At 44.4% G+C, this 19320-nt stretch overlaps 3 long non-coding RNA genes across 5 annotated transcripts in view; 2 read left to right on the top strand and 1 right to left on the bottom strand.

Moving 5' to 3' along the window:
- Positions 1-1449: 1449 nt before the first annotated feature.
- Positions 1450-19320, top strand: part of LOC110130341 (uncharacterized) — a 131370-nt gene continuing 113499 nt past the window's right edge. For both annotated transcript variants that reach the window (XR_011490034.1, XR_011490038.1), the window contains exon 1: positions 1450-1738. This is a non-coding gene — a long non-coding RNA (uncharacterized lncRNA). The remainder of the gene's footprint in view (positions 1739-19320) is intronic.
- LOC139037184 (uncharacterized) lies at positions 3581-17555 on the bottom strand. Its single transcript, XR_011490039.1, has 2 exons — positions 17295-17555; positions 3581-3963 (listed from the first exon to the last, which is right to left on the bottom strand). It is a non-coding gene; the product is annotated as an uncharacterized lncRNA (long non-coding RNA).
- On the top strand, positions 10116-18809 carry LOC110130340 (uncharacterized). 2 transcript variants are annotated; one of them, XR_002311822.2, is made up of 4 exons: positions 10116-10564; positions 11129-11225; positions 14726-14812; positions 17505-18809. It is a non-coding gene; the product is annotated as an uncharacterized lncRNA (long non-coding RNA). The 2 variants fall into 2 exon arrangements; XR_002311821.2 differs by lacking the exons at positions 14726-14812; positions 17505-18809 and having other exon boundaries at positions 11129-11888.

The raw sequence follows: 19320 nt of genomic DNA, 5'->3' as shown, positions 1-19320 counted from the left end.
GAATTCTCAAGAGTCTTCTCCCACATCACAGTTTAAAAGCATCGATTCTTTGGTGCTCAATTTTCTTTATGGTCCAACTCTCACTGGGAAAACCATAGCTTTGACTGTTTGGCCCTTTGTTGGCAAAGTAATGTCTCTGCTTTTTAATATGCTGTCTAGATTTGTCATAGCTTTTCTTCCAAGGAGCAAGCATCTTTTAATTTTAACAGAACCTCCATACTGTTTTCCATAACTGCACCAATTTACATTCCCCCCAACAGTACACCAGTTTCGCCACATCTTTATCGCACGTTTCTGTCTTTTTGCTAATAGTCATTCTAACAGGTGTGAAGTGATAAGTTGTCACTATTTTGATTTGCCTTTCCTTGATGATTTGCAAACTTTCAGTTGATAGTTTTGAGGAGGAAATTCACTGGTATATAGATGGGGGAGGGAACTTTGGGGGGATCTGAACTTTAACTTTCAGGAGACTATAAAGAAGCTGAGCTGAGCTTTTGAAACACCCTCCCTCAAATCGGAGGTTATTCTAAGAATCAGCCAGGTGTTGGGAAATGTACTGTGGTCTGACATAAGATGGCCTTGCCCCAGCCTATCTGGACTACAGGGGGTGCAGGGGATGGGGAATGGTGTGCCCTGGAAGGGAGGGGGTGTGAAAGGGGACTGTCCAGGGCACAGAGTGTTTTCGGGAGGAGGCCTTAGATTGGGGTGAGGCAACATTTCTTGGACTCAGACTCCAGAGTGGGTGGAGTTCACCAGTTTCTGGTGATGGGTGGGAGGTGAACAACACCAGCCCTGTGAAGTTGGGTGGGCTGAGGGGAGATGGGAGGCAGGTGGATAAGGCGCCTACGTATGCCCTGCTGTACTTCCAGGCCTCTGGGAGATTCGTGATAAACGTAGCTTGTGTGTGCTGCGCTGTGCAGTGGATCCCAGGGTAAGGGCTGAGAAGCAGGGTTCTGAGCCAGGCCCTTTCCCTAGAGGCCAGCCGAGTGGCGCCCCGGAGGAGGCCTGCTGTTCCCGCAGATCCACGAGCTCCCTGGTGCCCTGGGGGCTCCTGGACGCCCAGGCGAAGCCAGTGAACCACTGACAGGTGGGTTGCTGGGCGTGTGGAACCTCAGCCTCAGGGGATCACAGTTTAGGAACTGAAAGGAAATGTGCTCTGGTTTGAGCTTCCAGGGATGAGGCCCCGAACATTCTGGTTATGCTTTCATGTTCCACTTCCATCTCTCAGGAGGAGAGATCCTGCTCCCGGGAATCTCACTGATCCTGAAAACTCATCCCTTTAAAACATCCTCTTTTCAGATCTTGGCTTCTGCTTTCCAGTCTGTGTCCGTGTGTTTCCTCCTCTCTCCTGCTCTGTCTCTCATTTCTCCCCACGAGCATGCCCGGTCAGCAGACAGCTGGTCACCTCGCGTTTCCTAAATGTTTCTTCTCTTTCCCGCCTCTCCAAGTCCTGCGGCAGAGAAGCCGCTGTTTCTCCGTGGGCGGCGGGGAGACGGTATGCGGTTCTCCTGAGCGGCGCTGTTTTCTCCCGTCACTGGCCTCAAGCGGGCCCCGCGGGCTCCCACACCAGGCCGGCTCAAGATGAAACGGGGAGGGGGCCTGTGCGGGTCAGAAACGTAGCCGCGGGGCCGATCCTGAAGACTGAAGCCGAAGCCGGATCCGCAGGTCTCCAGATGCGGGCTTCCAGGCAGGCCCTTGCAAACTTTGCTATTAGGAGTCATCTCCTTTGTTCTTACAGGTTTCTGCTTTCTCTCTCTTTTTTAAAAGCTTTATTATTTATTTTTGGCAGTGCTGGGCTTTCTTGCCAGAGCTTTTCTGTAGTTGTGGTGGAGGCGGGTGACATTCTTGATTTGCGGGGTGCAGGCTTCTCATTGCAGTGGCTTCTCTTGTTGTGGAGCACGGGCCCTCGGGCATCTGGGCTCGGTACTTGAGGCCTCCCGGGCGCTAGAGCACAGTCTCAATAGTTGTGGTGCTTGGGCTTAGTTGCTGCAACGCACGTGGGATCTTCCCGGATCAGGAATTGAAGGCATGTCTCTAGCATTGGCAAGAGAGTGCCAGAGAAGCCCTCTGCTTTCATATTACCCAGTCTCATGTTAATTGCTTTTCTGATGATTTTTCTGGCAGGCTGTTTTTGCTGTCAGGGATGGCTGCTGTGGGTGGAGGTAATGCCGCAAGTCCAAGAGGGAGCCATCACAGTGACCTTCTGCATGGCGGGGGTCCCTGCTCCCTGACCCAGGGTAGATTACAGAGTTGGTCATCAACAGTCAGGGATGCAGGCTCAGAGCCTTAAGATCTGACAGGAGCCTGTGGCCAAGCCTTTCCCAGGGTGCCGTTCTCTTGCCGTTTGTGGTTTTTGAGGGCCGCTTTTCCAGTGCAGGGACCTCGGGGTGCAGGTGCCCGTGTGCTGGGCTGGATGACCCCTGGGGTCTTTTCTAAGATCCTACAAATGCTGGCAGCAAAGAGATTAGAACTGGGGTGATCAGATCTTCCCAACCAGGGGTCAAAACATCTGGGAATTCAGTAACTTGTCCATCACAAATATTTACTCCTAAACTCCTACTCTGTGCCAGGCATGGTGCTGAGGGCTAGAAATGCAACAGTGAATAAGTGTTCAGTTTGATGGGGGAGACAGACCCGCACACACGGGTAATTACAATGCAGTGAAAGGACCCCATCCTGGGGCTTCCCAGGTGGCTCAATGATAAAGAGTCTGCTTGCTGATGCAGGAGACACAGGAGATGCAGGTTTAGCCCCTGGGTCGGGAAGATCCCCTGGAGGAGGAAATGGCATCCCACTCCAGTGTTCTTGCCTGGGAAATCCCATGGACAGAGGATCCTGGTGGGTTACAGTCCATGGCAATGCAGAGTTGGACACCACTTAGTGGCTGAGCAAGCACACGCACATGGTCAGGACCAGGATCCAATCATATGTGGCTTGTTTCTGAGCACAGAGGAGAGCTACCTGGTCTAGTGGGGGCTCGAGAAGGCTCCTGGAGAAGGGACCAAGGGGACTGATCCTGAAAAAGGAAGCAGGAGCTGGCCAGGCCAAGGGGAGTGTAAAGGAGAGGAGAGGAAAGGTGAATTGTGCTGCGTGAACCACGCTGTCTAATAGGAACATGTTGACATCGAGGCATGTGAGGAGGAGAGAAAGACAAAGCCCAGGTCTCCTGCTTTTACAGACCAGATTTTAATCTGGTTTGTGCAAGGGTCTCAAACTCAGTGTCCAGCCACCCAGCGTCTGCCCTGTGAGTGCCCTCACAGTTCCTTGGCGGGGGTGAGGGGAGGAACACAGCCTGAAACGCCCTGCAGGGCGTGCAGATGAGTGTGTCCAGACAGACCTTGCTTCACTCAGGGACTGTCTGAAAGGCGGGCTCCCAGGGCGCCCAGTGTGGTGCAGAGGGCGCAGCTGGTGCCCATCAAAGCCTTGTTCTGGGTTCTGGGAAAACAGTAATGAACAAAACCCTCACAAAGCTCGTATTCTGATGGGGAAGCTAGAAAACAAGTAAGGAAACCATTAAATAAATAAACAGGATACATTCAGATTGTGATAAGAGCCACAAAGACAAGGAAAGAGACTCACATAAGTAGCAGAGAGTGATTTAATAGGAGGCCCGAGGAGTCTTTGGGTTGTCCAGTGATATTTGAACTGAGACCTGAAGGCTGAGAGGGCATCTGCCTTGCCAGGACCTGTGAGAGATGCTGGTGAGCAGGAGCAGAGTCCAGACCTGCTCGCGCATGCTATGCCAGGGTGTCTGGAGGCCCGCAGGGAACTCACAGGGCTCTGTGGGAAGTTCGGTGTTTAAGAGAACCCTCAGCATCTGTTGGACTCCATGCAGACTACTAACTGGCCCAGGATAGTTTGCAGTTTCATCATGAGACTTCCCTCCGTGCTTTTTGATGGCGTCGCTTTGTGAAGCTGGCTTTTCACTGGTTGCTGTGATAAAAAGCAAGCGCCGTGGGAAAACTGATGGAGAACAGAAAATGAGGGTGGCAGTGTCTCATCAGATTCTAGGTTTTGAGAGGCTGTGCCCTGCCCCACCGGGACATAACACACGTGCCGCTAGTAAGCGGTTGTGGTTATTTAAGGATGAAACAAAAAAATATCATTCTTTCCCAATTTGCATGCATTCTTTTCTCTTTTAATATGTATTTGTTTGACTGCCCTGGTCTTAGTTGTGGCATGCAGGATCTTCTCTCTTTCTTGCTTCAGTCTTCCTTGTGGCACGTGGGATCTAGTTCCCTGACCAGGGATGGAACACAGGCCCCCTGCATTGTGGGGTGGGGGGCAGAGTCCTAGCCACTGGACCACCAGGAAAGTCCCTGTATTATTTTTTTGAACAGCTACTTAGTTATTAGGACATAAAAACTTATTACACTCTTTGGGCCTACCTACCTTATTTATTTATTTTGTCTGGGCTTGTAGGATCTCAGTTCATCCACCAGAGATTGAACCCCAGGTCCCAGCAGTGAGAGTGCTGAGTCCTAGCCACTGGACTGCCAGGGAATTCCTGATCCTAAATGTTAGGTTGGTGAAAAAGTAATTGTGATTTTGGACTGTGAGTTTTAAATCATTATAACTAGGCTCAAACACATCTTTGTCAATCAAAATAAGAACCATTATAATCAACACATTTTTGCCAAAGACAAATAAGTTTGTTTATTCTTGTAGCATAAAAATCCATGCTTCGGGATGCCACGAACTCTCAGAAAGCATTTGCTACGTCCTGCTGGTTGTGGAAGCATTTTCCCCACAGAAAGTTGTTGAGATGCCTGAAGACATGATAGTCAGTTGGCGAGAGGTCAGGTAAATATGGCAAATGAGGCAAAACTCTATAGTTCAGTTCATTCAACTTTTGAAGCACTGGTTGTGTGATGTTCATTGGGTATTGTCATGGAGAAGAATTGGGCCCTTTCTGTTGACCAATGCTGGCTGTAGTTGTTAAGAGGTTTTGGTGCATATCATCGATTTGCTGAGCATACTTTTCAGATGTAATGATTTTGCTAGGATTCAGAAAGCTGTAATGGATCAGACAGGCAGCAGACTGCCAAAGAGTAACCCTGACCTTTTTTTGGTGCAAGTTGGCTTCGGGAAAGTGCTTTGGAGCTGCTTCTCCATCCAATCACTGAGCTAGTCGTCACTGGTTACCTTATAAAATCCACTTTTCATTGCTTGTCACAATTGGATTGAGAAGTGGTTCATTATTGTTGCATAGAATAAAAGAAGAGGACATTTCAGAATGATGATTTTTAAAAATTTTTGGTCAGCTTTTTCACCTTTCCGATTTGTTTCGAATGCTGAATGACTATAGAACCGTTGACACAGTTTTTTGGCAACTTCTCGTGTTAAGTTGTAAGATCAGCTTCAGTAATGGCTCTCAATTATCAACTTCTGATGGCTAGCCACTCTGCTTCTCATCTTCAACGCTCTTGTCTCCTTGGCAGAACTTCTTGAAACACCACTGCACTGTATGTTTGTTAGCAGTTCCTGGGCCAACTGCATTGTTGATATTTTGAGTTGTCTCTGTTGCTTTATGACCCATTTTGAATTCAAATAAGAAAATTGCTTGAATTTGCTTTTGGTCTAACATCATTTCCCTAGTCTAAAATAAATATAAAATAAGCAGCAAGTAATATCATTAGCAAAAAAAAAAAAAAAAATAGATCAAGCAATATGCATTAAAATGATGTATAATGCAACCACATTTATTTAAGAATGTATTCCAATACCAAACAGCAAATTTCAACAATGCAAGACCACAATTATTTTTGTACCAACCCAAATACTTCCTGAAAAGAATCCTTAGGTATTTGTTTTGGCCTCAGAGGGCTGTGAAAAAAATTACCAAGCCTCTGTGAGCACTATCAACAGAGAAGGTTGGAACCCCACTCCTGGGCTAGGTGAGGCTGTTGTTCAGTTGCTCAGTTGTATCTGACTCTTTGTGACCCCATGGACTGCAGAACACCAGATTTCCCTGTCCTCCACTATCTCCCAGAGTTCGCTCAAACTCATGTCCATTGAGTCGGTGGTGCCATCCAGCCATCTCACTCTCTGTCATCCCCTTCTTCTCCTGCCTTCAATCTTTCCCAGCATCAGGGTCTTTTCCAATGGGTCAGCTCTTAGCATCAGGTGGCCAAAGTATTGGAGCTTCAGCTTCAACATCAGCCCTTCCAGTGAACACCCAGGACTGATCTCCTTTAGGATCAACTAGTTGGATCTCCTTGCTGTCCAAGGGACTCTCAAGAGTCTTCTCCAAAACCACAGTTCAAAAGCATCAGTTCTTCAGTGCTCAGCCTTTTTTATTGTCCACCTCTCACATCCACATATGACTACTGGAAAAATCATAGCTTTGACTGTTTGCACCTTTGTAGGCAAAGTAATGTCTCTGCTCTTGAATATGCTGTCTTGGTTGGTCATAACTTTTCTTCCAAGGAGCAAGTGTCTTAATTTCATGGCTGCAGTCATCATCCACAGTGACTTTGGAGCCTAAGAAAATAAAATCTGTCACTGTTTCTCCATTGTTTCCCCATCTGTCTGCCATGAAGTGATGGGACTGGATGCCATGATCTTCATTTTTTCAATGTTCAGTTTTAAGCCATCTTTTTCACTCTCTTCTTACAGCTTCATCAAGAGGCTCTTTAGTTCTTCATTGCTTTCTGCCATAAGGTGGTGTCATCTGTGTATCTGAGGTTATTGATATTTCTCCCAGCAATCTTGATTCCAGCTTGTGCTTCATCCAGCCTGACATTTCACATGATGTACTCTGCATATAAGTTAAATTGGCAGGGTGACAATATATAGCTTTGGTGTATTCCTTTCCCAATTTGGAACCAGTCCATTGTTCCATGTCTGGGTCTAACTGTTGCTTCTTGACCTACATATAGGTTTCTCAGGAGGCAGGTAAAGTGGTCTGGTATTCCCATCTCTTTAAGAATTTTCCACAGTTTGTTGCGATTACACTGTCAAAGGCTTTATTGTAGTCAATGAAGCAGAAGTAGACATTTTTATGGAATTCTCTAGCTTTTTTGATGATCCAGTGGATGTTGGCAATTTGATCTCTGGTTCCTCTACCTTTTATAAATCCAGCTTGTACATTTGGAAGTTCTTGGTTCACATACTATTGAAGCTTATCTTGGGGAATTTTGAGCATTACTTTGCTAGCATATGAAGTGAGTGCAATTGTGTGATAGTTTGAACATTCTTTGGCATTGCCTTTCTTTGGGATTGGAATGAAAACTGACCTTTCCATTCCTGTGGCCACTGATGAGTTTTTCAAATTTGCTGGCATATTGAGTGCAGCTGTATAATCATAAGGGATTTGATTTAGGTCATACCTGAATGGTCTAGTGGTTTTCCCTACTTTCTTCAATTTAAGTCTGAATTTGGCAGTAAGGAGTTCATGATCTGAGGCACAGTCAGTTCCCGGTCTAGTTTTTGCTGACTGTATAGAGCTTCTCCATCTTTGGCCGCAAAGAATATAATCCATCTGATTTTGTATTGATCATCTGGTGATGTCGATGTGTAGAGTCTTCTCTTGTGTTGTTGGAAGAAGGTGTTTGCTATGACCAGTGCTTGGCAAAACTCTATTAGCCTTTGCTCTGCCTCATTCTGTACTCCAAGGCCAAATTTGCCTGTTACTCCAGGTGTTTCTTGACTTCCTACTTTTGCATTCCAGTCACCTATAATGAAAAAGACATCTTTTTTGGGTGTTAGTTCTAGAAGGTCTTGTAGGTCTTCATTGAACCGTTCAACTTCAGCTTCTTCAGCATTACTGGTCAGGGCATAGACTTGGATTACTGTGATATTGAATGATTTGCCTTGGAAACAAACAGAAATCATTCTGTCATTTTTGAGACTGCATCCAAGTACTGCTTATCAGACTCTCTTGTTGTCTATGATGGCTACTCCATTTCTTCTAAGGGATTCTTACCCACAGTAGTAGATATAATGGTCATCTGAGTGAAATTCACCCATTCCAGTCCATTTGAGAAATCTATATCCAGGTCAGGAAGCAACAGTTAGAACTGGACATGGAACAACAGACTGGTTCGAAATTGGGAAAGGAGTATGTCAAGGCTATATACTGTCACCCTGCTTATTTAGCTTATATGCAGATTACATCATGCAAAATGTCAGGTTGGAAGAAGCACAAGCTGGAATCACAATTGCCAGGAGAAATATCAATAACCTCAGATACACAGATGACACCACCCTTATGGCAGAAAGCAAAGAAGAACTAAAGAGCCTCTTGATGAAACTGAAAGAGGAGAGTGAAAAAGTTGGCTTAAAACTCAACATTCAGAAAACGAAGATCATGGCATCTGGTCCCATCACTTCATTGCAAATAGATGGGGAAACAGTGGAAACAGTGACAGACTTTATTTTTTTGTACTCCAAAATTACTGCAGATGGTGACTGCAGCCATGAAATTAAATAGCTCAGTTGGTAAATCATCTGCCTGCAATGCAGGAGACCCGGGTTTGATTCCTGGCTCGGGAAGATCCCCTGGAGAAAGAAATGACAACACACTCCAATATTCTTGCCTGGAGAATTCCATGGACAGAGGAGCCTGACAGGCTATAGCCCACAGGATCACAAGAGTTGGTCAGGACTTAGCAACTAAACCACCATCTGGGAAGAAAAGTTATGACCAACCTAGGCATGTTAAAAGGCAGAGATATTACTTTGCCAACAAAGATCTGTCTAGTGAAAGCTATGGTTTTTCCATTAGTCATGTATGGGTGTGAGAGTTTGACTATAAACAAAGCCGAGCACCAAAGAATTGAGGCTTTTGAACTGTGGTGTTGGAGAAGACTCTTTAGAGTCCCTTGAACTGCAAGGAGATCCAACCAGTCAATCCTAAAGGAGATCAGTCCTGAATATTTATTATTGGAAGGACTGATGGTGAAGCTGAAGCTCCAATACTTTGGCTATCTGATGCAAAGAACTGACTCATTGGAAAAGACCCTGGTACTGGGAATGATTGAAGGTGGGAGGAGAAGGGGATGACAGAGGATGAGCCAGTTGGATGGCATCACCAACTCAATGGACATGAGTTTGAGTAAACTCCGGCAGTTGGTGATGGACAGGGAGGCCTGGTGTGCTGCAGTCCATAGAGTCACAAAGAGTTGGACATGATTGAGTGACTGAACTGAATGCAACACTTTCACAGCATCTTTTAGGATTTGAAATAGATCAGCTGGAATTCCATCAACTCTACTAGCTTTGTTCGTAGTAATAATTTCCTTGACTTCACACTCCAGGATGTCTGGCTCTAGGTGAGTGATCTCACCACCGTGTTATCTGGGTCATTAAGACCTTTTTTGTATAGTTCTTCTGTGTAGTCTTGCCATCTCTTAATATCTTTTGCTTCTGTTAGGTCCATACTATTTCTGTCCCTTATTGTGCCTATCTTTGCATGAAATGTTCCCTTGGTATCTCTATTTCTTGAAGAGATCACTAGTCTTTTCCATTTTATTGTTTTCCTCTATCTCTTTACATTGTTCACTTAAAAAGACTTTGTCTCTCCTTGCTATTTTTTGGAACTCTGCATTCAGATGGTTATATTTTTCCTTTTCTCTTTTGCCTTTGGCTTTCTTCTTTTCTCAGCTTTTCTTCTTGTCTCCTCATTTTGCCTTTTGCATTTGATGTGAGGATGCCCTCAATCAAACCCTTTTCTTTTCAAGCCCTGCGCTGATACTGGGTGGCTTGTCTCTTGACAGCTTGTGAGTGAGTGAGTATGCATACTAGCAGGTACTGGGGAAAGGTCAGGTAGATTTTCTAACAGGGTCCCTAGCCTGCCTCACCATTTGGATCACTGGAGAACTTTGCAAAAATAGTTTCCTGTTCTCCTTCCTGGAGATTCGCATTCAGTGGGTCTGAATAGGGAATCTAAGTTTAAAAACCTGTGCTCCCACCTGCTTTCTTTTAGACAGCCAGGAGGGCCCAGGTTTGGGGGGGTGAATGTGGTTGTTTTCCGGCCAAACTGTGGCCCAGGGGAACGAGGCGGCGTTTCTGATCTCCAGTCAGGGAGGGGGCGTGGGCACCAGCCCCAGAACAGTAGGGCAGTTGGTTGCTGGCCGCGCTCATTCGAACACGCGGTCCTGGTGCGCCGCTGGGGTGGCTTGAAAGGAAGCCGCCCCTGCGGGGAAGGTCATCCCCCTCCCAGGCCCAGTGATCACGGCCTTCCCGGGCCCAGACGCCTGGGGAGGGTTTGGGGGCGGGTTGCCAGGTGGGAGAGGGAGAGGGCTGAGCGCAGCCGCGGGAGAAGGTGGCCGAGAGGTGGCAGCATCAGCCCGCCCGCCGTCTCCAAACCTCCGGACCGGGCGGAGGTCGCGGAGACACAGGCGGCTCGGAGACGCTCGAGTGGCTGGGGACGGGGGCGCCAAGGCTGGCCGGGCTGACCCCGGGGCCGGCGGGGAAGGAACCACGGAAGCAGCCGCGAGGTGCCCCCAGCGGCGGCTCGATGTCTCCCGGAGTCTGGGAGCTGGGGTTCGACCAGTCTGGTTACACCCTGGTTGAGTCTCTCTCCGCAGGATTTGCAGGAGTGCAAGACATTGAGTTCAAGGTACACGGAAATGAGCCAAGGGCCCTGGGTGTGCAGTTGAGGAACCGCTGTCTCAATATACTGTGGTGTGAAGAATTTTTTTTAAGGGGTGGCTGGCAGTAAATCCCTTGTTGGTGTCTAAAATTCCACTATCAGAGATGCATTAAGTATTGTTCCCTCCTCAAGGCTCTGGGAAGCAGCAATGCATTGGAATTTAAACTCTTTAGAGTAAATCAATGACTCCATCTAAACTTAATTCCTGGCAAGAGAAAGGTTAGTCCAGAATACTGAAGAAACAAAGAAGCCTGAAGGCTCATTAATTGGTCCTGGCTAATCAGGCCCCAGGGACCAGGGCACTTCCTGGGAAGGTCTCAGAACCAGTTATGTGGGAGAAAAAGGAGCCCTATACTCACTCCCTGAATGTTTGAGAGAGGAATAATGAGGTGCCAGCCCAGGGGGATTAGCTCAGTGCTTTGCCGTATTATTACTGTTTTTGTAAAAGAGGAAGCACCTGTACTAAGACTTTCATAAATTATAAAATGAATCTCTTCCTCTCTTTCCTTCTACCGTCTCTGCTTGAATTAGGGAAATGGTGTGGTGTGGTGTGATGAAACTTTTACACCAGAAGTTCCTGGCTTGCAGATCTGCCTCTGCCCGCTCCGCTGGAAAACATCTTGTGAATGTATGTACTGCTTCAGGCCTGAGTGAGGTGTGTGTCGCGACAGTCACTGTGAGGAGCTTCCTTGTGGTCTGAGTTTTCTATCTTGTTCTGTGACAACAGCGATGCTGTTGAACAAGGCTGTCCAGCTTAAGGGCTGTCACAGCTTACACTGACACGGGCGGTGGTGTGTGAGTGACCACTGTGAAGAACTGTGAAGAACTCTACACCCTTATGTACTGGATTTTAGGAATCTTTTACTAGAAGGAATAGAAAATATTGGTATGCAGTGAAGTCTAATCATCGTTTGAAGACTGACTGTCCATAGATTTCTTCCAGGAATTTCACATGTGTTTATTCTTGTGACAAACTAAAATATATCCTCTATATTGACTAGAGGTCTTTGGACTAAAGATCTTGAGGCAGAGGTTGAAGTTTTATCTATCTTTGCACGGACAGCCCGCTACTCTCCTATGCACTATGTTCTAAATATGTGTGTGAACACCAGTTGGTATTTCTCCCAGTGATAAAGTTAAGGGTAAAATGGTATTTTTAGGTTCACAACTGTGGAGACTAATGACTTTTGTATCTTTTTCTTTCCCTCTGTTCTTCCTTCTTATCTGAAAGTTCATTAAATATGGGTTTGTAATTTGGGTTGTTATTAAATTACTTTTGATGTTGTGTGTATCCTGGATTTAGATTTTTGAAACATATTTCTGACACATATTCTGTCTTGTAACTGTATTTAAACAATTATCTTAGACTTGTCTTTTTGTGTGGTTGGCTTCAGTGCTCACTGCTAGTCCTTTTATGTTTTGATTTTCCCATTCTTGAGGTCCTAATTTTAAGTTGTCACTTGAGCAGTTGGAATATATTTCAAAGTGATTTAAACAGTATATGAGTGGCAGACATTTTGAGCTCTTATGAATGTCTCTTTTGTTTTCTCATCTCAAAATTAAAACTTATCTGTGAGTAGAACACCTGAGTCTAAATTTTTTACCATGTCAAAACTTTGTCAGCATCTATCATTGCAGAAGAGAAGGACAAGGTCAGCATGATTTTTATTCCTTTATAGATATTTTTATGTTCATTTTTGGGTCTGGATATGTAGATAGACAAAAAACATGTTTTATATTTTAATTTAAAAAACTGTCAGGCATGGAAGCAACCCAGATGCCCATCAGCAGACGAATGGATGAGGAAGCTGTGGTACATATACACCATGGAATACTACTCAGCCATTAAAAAGAATTCATTTGAATCAGTTCTAATGAGATGGATGAAACTGGAGCCCATTATACAGAGCGAAGTAAGCCAGAAAGATAAAGACCATTACAGTATACTAACACATATATATGGACTTTAGAAAGATGGTAACGATAACCCTATATGCAAAACAGAAAAAGAGACTCAGATGTATGGAACAGACTTGTGGACTCTGGGAGAAGGAGAGGGTGGGATGTTTCAGGAGAACAGCATTGAAACATGTATATTATCTAGGGTGAAACGGATAACCAGCTCAGGTTGGGTACATGAGACAAGTGCTCGGGCCTGGTGCACTGGGAAGACCCAGAGGGATCGGGTGGAGAGGGAGGTGGGAGGGGGGACTGGGATGGGGAATACATGTAAATCCATGGCTAATTCATATCAATGTATAACAAAAACTACTGTAATGATGTAAAGTAATTAGCCTCCAACTAATAAAAATTAAAAAAAAAAATAAAATAAAAAACTGTCAGGATATTTTTGGACATGAGTCTGTGTCAGTTACTTTTCCCTGGAACCTGGTGAGTGTTTCGTTCTCCCGCACTCCTCCTTGGAAAGTTTTCTTTCGCTATATCTTCAGTGATTGCTTCTTCTTTGACTGTTATAGAGCCTTCCTCAGAAACGATAAGTCTTGGGCTGAATCTTTATTCCTGGTCTTCAATAGCTATCATCTTCTTCTTTAATTACTGTATCAATATTTTATCAGTTGTAAGCAGTACTTGTATTTTATGTACTATTAAGGAAGAAAAGATGCTGCCAGTTAAACTATGACATAATGCCATAATTACAGTCCTGTGAAACTGGTAAGTTGATCATACCAGCTTCTTTCTTGTGAAGTACTTCATCTATCTTGAGATATTTGACAATTTCTCCTGCCTTTAATTGCGTTGTTTGGCATGTGACAGGCAATCTCTTTTGCGTGTATCTTAGTTACAAAACATAACAGTTTCTAAGCTTCTACTTAAGGATAACTTCTTTTCCCTTTCTTGGATCCTGTAAAGAACTTGGCTTTTTTAAAACAGGAATTTCAGTCATTGCTCCTAAAACAGATATTTGCTTCAGTAATATCAAATTACACCCTGCTGCTCTAATTCCATGCCTTTCTGCATACACAATAACTTCTTGTTTTAGTGCCAAATCATAGTGTAATCTTTTAAAAGACATTTTAAATGGCAATTAAGCTCACATGTGATTGCAACAATGTGCATAACTCAATTAAGGTGCTTAGAACATGAACAGCTGAGACCACAGTTAGGCCATGCCCAGGACCTGACAACAGTCTCACTGGGACAGCTCCCAGGTCCACAGTGATTATACGATGCCACTGATTATAAGACTTAACTGATTTCTGAATTGTTGTGAAAAGATGGACATCTTAGAATCAGTGAAATATGATAATATCAATTCTTTGTTCTCTTTCTCTGCAATTTGGAAGTGTTTCTCAAGTTTGTCATCCATAATACTTGATTTTCTGCGTGTCAACTGCACTCATTTACTGCTTCCTATGTTGTTCAGTCTGTGACCCCATGAACTGTAGCACTCCAGGCTTCCTTGTCCACTGCTTCCTGTATGTGGCTTTTAACTATTGTTTAACAATCTCATTTTCTTGGAGATAGAGCTCTTATCAGAACTAGCTTCCCTTCTATCTGTTCTTGGATACCATTGGTCAGATTCTCATTTCTAGGTTTGAAGCCCCTGGATATTTACCATACAATTGAGCTCTATGGAATTCAAATGATGTGTGTGACTTATAGAACTTCCCCATAAGAGCATTCGTTAAGCTCTTCTCCATGCTCATTTTCCCTCATTACTGCCGAGTGCCAGAAGATGACAGTGACAACCCAGGAGGCCACATGATGAAAATGGTGGCACTTTTGTTATCCTGGGTGCCCAAGGATGGAGGTCTTGCTGACTTGAAACATTTGCCTTAGACTGTTTTCTAAGTGGCAAGTCAACTTTTATTTTATTTCATCCAATATACAAATATTGGGTGTATTTGTACAGCAGCTGAATTTACTCTAATACATATTCTGAAATCACCATGTACCTTTTCTAAAAGATTTTCATAAAATTCTTACAAAGTTTCAGTGAGAATTGCCTTGAATTTGGCTTTCTTAATTACTGTTGCTGCTAAGAAAAGAGAGTAACTTGGACAGTGAAACTATAGCAAATGAGGTAATGAAGTAATTACCAGATTTTAACATTCCCATCATTTATGCCAAAATAAAAAAAGGTTTCAGAATACCATCTTTCCCCAGTGAGTACATGGAGTTCTGAATTGCTCAGACATTTGATAAAAGAAGAAAAGAAGAACTCTTGCAAGCAAGTGACTGAAACCTGGATGGGTAATAACTGGACTATATCTAATGCTATTTTGGATGAAATATTTTTTTTAGAAAACTCTGCTCTTTTAGCTGTTGTCTCTCTTATTATAAAAGTTCTGTTATTGTTTATTTTAAAAGATTCGCAATTACCCTTTGCATAAACAAAGAAGCTTACCCCCATCACATTTTTGTAAGACCTATAATGTCATTTCAGGTGGCAGTCTTTGAGCCTTATCCTCAGTTCAGTTCAGTTCAGTTGCTCAGTTGTGTCTGACTCTTTGCGACCCCGTGGACTGCAGCATATCAGGCTTCCCTGTCCATCACCAACTCCCAGAGTTTGCTCAAATCATATCCATCGAGTCGGTGGTGCCATCCAGCCACCTCACTCTCTGTCGTCCTCTTCTCCTGCCTTCATTCTTTCCCAGCAACAGGGTCTTACCCAATGAGTCAGTTCTTCACATCAGGTGGCCAAAGTATTGGAGTTTCAGTTTCAGCATCAGTCCTTCCAATGAATATTCAGGACTGATTTCCTTTAGGATGGACTGGTTGGATCTCCCTGCAGTACAAGCGACTCTCAAGAGTCTTCTCCAACACCACAGTTTCAAAGCATCAATTCTTTGGTGCTCAGCTTTCTTTATGGTCCAACTCTCACATCCATACATGACTACTGGAAAAACTGTAGCTTTGACTGGATGGACCTTTGTTGGCAAAGTAATGTCTCTGCTTTTTAATATGCTGTCTAGGTTGGTCATAGCTTTTCTTCCAAGGAGCAAATGTCTTTTAATTTCATGGCTGCAGTCACCATCTGCAGTGATTTTTTGAACCCAAGAAAATAAAGTCTGTCACTGTGTCCAGGTTTATCCTGGTATCAATTTTATCTCAGCTTGCTTTCCATATGGTTTTCAGTTTCATCCTCAAAGGGCCATGTTATATTTTTCATATTATAGATGACAGTTTCCTAAAATTTTCTTCTGGTTTCTATAGTAAATCATCTTCAGAAGTGTGCTCTTTTTCTTAGTCTTCTGGGTGATTCTCTTTTTTTCTCATATGTGGCATTGTTTTCCAGTAGGTCCAATTCTCCTCCCCCAACCCCTGACCCCTCTTCATTTTACAATAAGGCAATAGAACTCTATGGAGATTTGGAGATGGCTAGCAGAGGAAGTGTGGCTTGTCCTTGGCTTTGCTCACTGGGCTGTTCTTCAGATGTGTAGCTGGAGGGCCAGTTGAGGTGCATAGCTCCTCAGCAATTTCCAGATTCATCTTAATGGGATTCAGCCCTGCTGAACTGCTGTGAGATCTCCTCCTCCTTCTCTAAGTTCTCTAACATTCAGAACAACAGAACTTCTCTAAGTTCACTAACATTCGGTTCTCTAACATTCAGAACTGATGAGCATGTCAAAGTCTTACTCTCCAGCACAAATTTTCTTTGTCCTGCCTCTACAGCATCATGTGTGGGCAAAATACCTTCCACAGTGTGATGCGCCATCACTACTCATCCTCATCTACTTCCTGCTTCCTGGTTTCCCAGGAATTCCATTCTGTGAATGGATGTGGTTAATTTGGGGGAGATGGAACAGTTCTCTGGGGCCATCCAAAGAGTAATACCCATAGTAGAGAGCCAGGTGTTGGTTCGGTCCTGGATCTCTGAATTAGGGGTAGAAAGTAGGAGAAAGGCAAAGTATTCCTATCACTTTTCAGGTGTGTAGGTCTACCCTGTTTTACAAGGTGAAACAAGGATTGTTTGTTTCAATGCAACTTAGCTTCAATAGCTTTATTTAGGTAACAGAAATTCTTTTCAGATTCTGGTAACAGCTTGGTGTCATCTTCATTTTTTAAAAAATTAATTATATATTTATTTTTTGGCTGTGCTGTGTCCTCATTGCCGCACCAGGGATTTCTCTAGTTGAAGTGAGTGGGGGCTACTCTTCATTGCTGTGTGTGGGCTTCTCATTGTGGTGGCTTCTTTTGTTGAAGCCTGTGGGCTTCAGTAAGCTGTGGTACCCAGGCTTGGTAACCCCATGTCATGTGGGATCTTACTGAACCAGGGATTAAACCTGTGTCCCCTGTATTGATAAAGGGGATTCTTAAGCACTGGATCACCAGAGAAGTCCTTCCTTTGTGGCTCAGCTGGTAAAGAATCTGCCTGCAATGCGAGAGACCTGGGATTGATCCCTGGGTTGGGATGATGCCCTGGAGAAGGGAAAGGCTACCCACTCCAGTATTCTGGCCTGGAGAATTCCATGGGCTGTATAGTCCATGGGGTTGCAAAGAGTTGGACACCACTGAGTGACTTTCACTTTCACTTCCACCAGAGAAGGCCTATTCTTCAGTTTTGAAGTTGTTGAGAATATTTATCTCTTTTTCTGTTTTGTAAGTAATTTAGAGAGAAGTTTAGAGACACTTCATTGGGTGTGTCAAGCCAGATGGCATTTAAACCCTAAGAGAACCTGACTTTATTTTATTTAAAAAAAAACAGGTCTAGGAATTAGTTCAGTTTACTTACTCATCATGTTCTGTTTACCCTAAATCAGTTCATGCAGGATCTACAGGGTCCAAAGTTGTCTTCAGATGCTTCTCTAAATTTCATTGCATGGGCCTTTGAAGGAAGTAAGGGTGTGACTTCTTTTGGTAGCCATGTAAAACAGTCATCAAATGGAGGGTAATTTCTCTGACCTAGGGTCTTATTCAATGTATTTTTGATTGTTGATAATAGAAACCAATTACAGTGGCGGGTGGGGGAAGGTGGAGAAAGAGAGAAAGAGAAGAAAAATGAAAAAAAAAAAAAAAAAGCATATTGGAATGCTGGAGTACCTCAGGAATCCAAGGACAATTGGGACTAGAAGCTCCAAAACTGTTAGATTTCTCAGGAAACAGGTAAGGTGGTCTGGTATTCCCATCTCTTTAAGAATTTTCCACAGTTTGTTGTGATCCACACAGTCAAAGTCTCCAAAGTCCACACAGACTCACCCCATCAGTGAGACTTCAAACTGCAGTTTTGGGGGTTCCCGCTTATAATCCCAGGCCACAAACTGATATCGTCATCAGTTTATGGGCAATAGTGCAGATTTGATTTTACTTTAACCTTTTTACAATGCTGTCATAGGATTTTGTTAGACCCTATGGGGTTGACCAGACTCTCAGGGGCTCAAGAATATCAAGACCCACTCCCTTTCTCATCTAAAGTGCCACCTGACTAGCTGTGCTTGTGGGCAGGCATGGAATTCAGGCAGTGTCCAGGCAGGTCAGAAGCAGGTCAGAGGCCTGCTCTCCTGCTTTTGAAGCCTGAGCAAGACTTCCTCTATTTTAATTTCCCTAAGAACTAGCTATTAGTGTAACTGCTGACTCCAACTCAGGGCTGGGGTGGGGGGCAGTTCTCAGGGAGAGGCTCACTATGCACTGGTCAGACTGTCCGAAGATGACTATCACTGTTGGCTTTGGGAAGAAAGCCCATTAGGTCCTATCCAGAGGGGAACGGGGGCGCCTGACCATGACCCTCCTCTCAGACCTATGGGTTACTTGGGTGGACGAGAGCACCAGTCTTCCCATTGAGCTGTGAGTCTTGGGGGGAACCCTTGTGAAGAGCTGCCGAGTTAATTTGTAAGTCTGCACACCTGTGTCTCCAGCTGTCTTCCATTACACTTTCCTTGGCATTGTTCCCGCATCTGTCCAATCAGAAATGCTCTTTAGTATGAAGCCCACATTTTGCGGCTTTCTAGCAGTGACTTTATTTGGAAATTGACCTCTCCCTTCACTTCTCAAGCAGGACCAGTCACAACTGGACAGGGCGCACCTGCACCCGTGCCTTTCTCTATGGAGGTAGAAATGGAATGTGCTTCTCATGGATACATTTGGTGGAACACAGCTGGAGCTAGCAGTGTGCCAGAGCACTGGCATGGATGTCAAAAGTCCTGGGTTTTATTCTCCACATTAGCCTTCACATAAAACTTCAACAGTTTGAGCAGATTTCTCGGTGGACCCAAATTCCAGTTTTTAAATTTATAAAGTGGAGATAATGATACTTTGTTTACCATCTATCATGTGCTTTAAATCGAATCAAACATCTGTAAATGTAAGCCATTCTTTATTAACTGACATCAGAAGGACTATTCATAACATTGTAATAATATTCCAGTGGTTAATAGAGATTTGCACACCACTGGGAGGACAGGTAGGAACTGAGGGTGAGACAGTTCATCCAGTGGCACAGGTAGATCAGAGGGAAAGCTGGATGAAGCATGAAATTCTGAATATCCCCCATCTGAAGGCTCTCATGTGAGCCCAGGTCTTCATGCACCTGCTTTTCCTGGCCAGACCTCCTGTCTTAGTCCGCAGTTGACCTGTTCTGATCTGACCAAAAGACAGAGGCTGTGCTGAGACTGAAGTAGCATGCTTGAGCCTCCATCCATGTGACAAGTACATTCGTGTGCATCCTGGACAAGACTCTGGAGCTAACGGTGCTGACTGGGCTGTCATACCCTAAGGCCTGGGAGCTCAGACGTGGTTGTTCTTTTTCCCATTCCTTCAGTGTA

The sequence above is a fragment of the Odocoileus virginianus genome, chromosome 10 (assembly GCF_023699985.2).
Source record: "Odocoileus virginianus isolate 20LAN1187 ecotype Illinois chromosome 10, Ovbor_1.2, whole genome shotgun sequence".
NCBI lineage: Eukaryota > Metazoa > Chordata > Mammalia > Artiodactyla > Cervidae > Odocoileus > Odocoileus virginianus.
Note: the sequence above shows the minus strand (reverse complement) of the source record. Positions and strands in the feature narration are given on the sequence as shown.